Source organism: Condylura cristata, unplaced genomic scaffold, assembly GCF_000260355.1.
Source record: "Condylura cristata isolate star-nosed mole 26May11 unplaced genomic scaffold, ConCri1.0 scaffold00036, whole genome shotgun sequence".
Lineage (NCBI taxonomy): Eukaryota > Metazoa > Chordata > Mammalia > Eulipotyphla > Talpidae > Condylura > Condylura cristata.
The window spans coordinates 2,347,450-2,351,451 of record NW_004567137.1 but is presented as its reverse complement, the minus strand read 5'-3'; positions in this window follow the sequence as shown (position 1 = coordinate 2,351,451).

The window sequence follows — 4,002 nt, the reverse complement described above, 5'->3', positions numbered from 1 at the left end:
GTTATGTAAGTTAATGGCATGAAGGCCTTAAGTAGGTACAATTCAGTACCTAATGTATTTGAATATTTTATTATAGTTTTAAAAGATTCAAAATACAAAGTGAAATTAAAATCAAATATTTACTGAATGCCCAAACATCACCATTTAACCTAATTTGAAAACCCATGATCTGTCAACATAGCATAAAATATCTATTCCCTCACTTAGCCTAAGTTATATTTTACACCTCTAGACACATATATGTATATGTGTATATATATGTATATGTATATATATGTATATGTGTATATATATGTATATGTGTGTGTGTGTGTGTTTTTAAGTTATGGCATATATTTGTCTGCTAGGATGGCCATAAAACAGTACCACAGACTGGGTTACTTAAGCAACAGAAATTTATTTTCTTACAGTGCTGGAGGCTGGAAGCCCGAGATTAGTTGTTGACAGGATTGGTTTCTCCCCAGTTCCCCCTCTGGTTTGCAGACAGTGGCCTTCTGCCCACATCTTCTCAAGGTCTCCCCTCTGTACATGTCTGTATCCAAGCATCCTCTTCTCAGAAGGTCATAGGTCACCTTGGGTTAGGGCTCACCCTAGTGATCTCATTATCACTTACTTCACTTACTTCTTTCAGGTCCCATCTCCAAATGCTAATCACCTCATGAGGCACTGGGATTTAGGGTCTCCCCATGTGATTTTGTGGGGGACACGATTCAGCCCATAACATGGAGTTTTCATATGTTCTTGTTGGAGAACTTTCTCCCCCAAAGCAATCCTCAGTGTCTCAGTTTTTATTTACTTCTTTGTTTGTGAACATCTATAGAAGGAAGATGTAAATGTGTGTGGGCATCTCTTACTGCACTCATATAAAATTGTTAGATTTCTTTAGAGAGTCATTTGACATTTTAAGGAAAAAAATGTTTTGAGGATTCTGGAATAATTTCACCTTTGGCTATTTGCAATTATCACATGGACTTGTATAAACCAACCAGTATCAAGTTAAAAGAAAATCAGATCAATGGCTCGAAAAATCAAAACAGATGCTCATTAGATTTGTCTAAGTCAGAATTAACTCCACCTTTCAAATTTTGTGGGAATTGTGTTTAACATCTGCAGAACAAAGCAAATACATTTAATTCACCACAGCCTCAAGTTTATAGTTCAAATTTGGCCTCTCTGATCTATTATGTTTGTGCTAAAAAGCTAAGGAAGTAAGTTATAAAAACAGAGAAACTAGAAATATTAATTTTTCTAGTCCAAGATAATCATCCTCCTTAGGTTTCACTCTGGGTAACTCAGGGAAGTTTTTGGTATTAAAATGGAACGCTGTCCATTCTCAACTTACAAACCAGCTATGTTCCCAAAAAATCATTTGGAAGTCAGCTATTAGGCACTCTTAAGAAACTTTCCCATCGAAGTATTGTTATTTGTGAGGCTTGTGCTCCTAGCCCAGCCTGCAAAACCCTGCTTCATTCCCATCTCACCAAGTGTGGTGTGGAGAGTCTGCTTCTAGGAAAACTTCAGTGCAACTCCCACACTCTCTTGATGCAAAAGAAATCATGTCATGAGGATAAGATACATATTCCAACCTGCTTTTCTTGTTTGCATTTTGCTCTGATTTGCCACAGGCATCCTAGGGTTTAGGTTATTACTGCAAAAATGCAAAGAGGCTGTATCCTGCTTTTGACCACTGGACTAAAATTTTTGGGACAGCAGTCCTGCAATCTAGAATTTTTCCAGACAGGATGGGTTTTGTTTGCTTTGCTTTTCTTAAGCACCCATTATGCAACTACCTATCTACAAAAATTTAAACCTCCCAGATCCATCAGGCAGAGCTGGAGAGAACTTGGAGAGGGTGGAAGAAGTGTGCCTGCACAGGAAGGGTGGAGATTCAGTCCCTGGGGGGAGGAGAGGCCGTTGTTAGACTTGAATGTTAAAGACCCAGAGCAATTTAGAAGTCCCCAAACAAAAGACTCAGGCTAGGAGACAGCTCCTGTGTGGCCTGTGGACCTGGAGGCAGTCTTCCCTGAGGTGTGATTAGCCTGAGGGAGAGAAACCAGGGACCTCAGCTCACCAGCAACCCTCAGGCAGATGCAGCATGGCTGTATCTGACAGGGACTTGTCCAGACACCCCACAATGAGCAGGGGAAGCAAGGGGCTGGACACTGGAAGGCACAGAGTGCTCACTTGATCAGTGTGCTCACTGTTCACTTCTTTTCATTTCACTCCACCCCAGCAGGATGGCAACTCCTGTGGTATATTAGATTCATGAGAAGAAGAGATTTATTTTCTTTGTCCTTGTGTACTTTGTAAATTTGTAAATCATCCATCCTTTTGAACCTATTGACCCTATTTGTACCTATTGTGGCTTATCCTCAACAGATTTGGAAGAGTTCTATGAGATGAATGCAATGTTTTTATCACAAAGAAATGGAGGCAGTTGTGTTGAAATGGCAGTCTTGGGTGGTGGAAAGCAGCTGGGGGTGGCTGGGATTTGAATCCAGATGAATGTCTCTTTGAAAGTGTCAAGTTCTAGTTCGACACTGGATCACACATTCACTCCGCCTCTTTTTCTGGCCTACGTGGTGGTAGCTGTGTCTGGAGAGATGAGGCTCAGGTTTTATAGAGTACAGAGGAGGCTGGGGAAGCCTGGATGCCCAGGCCTCGGGCTGATGAAATCACTCAGAGGTGTTTCTTGGCTTCAGGTGGCTTTCTACACCTGAATTTCTCTAGGAATTCATTCATTCAAGCTCTCTTTTTCACTGCAACCACCTGACCTTTCTCTTCAGGGCCTTTCCCCCTGTGTTCTTAACTCATTTTCCTTAACCTGCTTTGGTTAAGTGGCAATGTCCCAACAGGTATGGAATGGCAAGGCTCATTGGATATCTTTTCCAGGAGATTCAGTTTTACTTAATGATAAATTGAGTCATTTTTTAATATTCCAGTAAGACACCTCTATACAATAAGGGAGGCCAGGTGTGAAATTTTAAAGTGCAGTAGAAGACAAATCAGTGGCAGCTGCTTTGGGCTATGCCACTAGGCCCATGCGTGTGCTCTTAATTAACTCCACTATTTAGAGAACTGTATTTTGATGGGAAACTTAGAGAATCAGAGTGCGAAAGGAAGCATTTTTGAGGTTTTTCTTTAGAGGTTTTTCTGCTAAGAATAGTAGGCTAGCCAGGCTTTTCCCCAGAAAAGTAAGTAGGCCAGGGATTTACCCTGGGAAACCAAAATATGGAAGGAGGGTGACAGAAAAAAAAAAAGAGAGAGAAAGAAAGAAAGAAAATAAACAATAATTTTAAAAGCTTAGCACTTACTTACTTAGAATAATTAACTAAAATAGGAAGCTACCAGATGGCGCAGGCTTGTTATTAAAGCCCATCTGTGAGCCACATTATGAACGAGGTTGCTTTTTGGAGGGAATTTTGTTCTCACATCAGCTGCCCTGCACCAGCTCCAGAAAGCCAGTGAAGTCTCTTCCCGTGAACTGCATTCCACTCTCCTGGGGCCTCTGCTGCTCCCCAATCTGCTTTTCTGAAAAGGTTTGTACAGCAATGCTAAACTTAGGCCTTTGCATCCACAAAGGCGTTAAAGTGCTCAGCTGTCACATATGTGGTGGCTTTTCTTGATTCTTTCTGGGTGGTAAGGAAAGAGGACTGCAGAACACAGAGTGGGGGGAAGATGATTATGATTCCACAGAGGAGAGAGGGAGGGGGACAGGAGCAAAGTGGCTCTGTGCACCCCCCTCCTCAACCACCCCCTCTTCCCTTCTCTTTGGGGGCCATTCTGCGCCCACTGTATAGAGTAGAACTGGATGGTGTATAGATGGCCCCTCAGCCGTGCTACCAGGTTGGAAGGGACATGTGACAGAATGGCTGCCAACTAGCTGTGCTGTAGGTGATCCACAGTGTTTACAGGGCCCACAGGATTTGTGTAAACCTGATGGAATAGAAATGAGAAAAGAATACAGAACTGGGTGCTCCCTGGTGGCACAATGGGATAGGA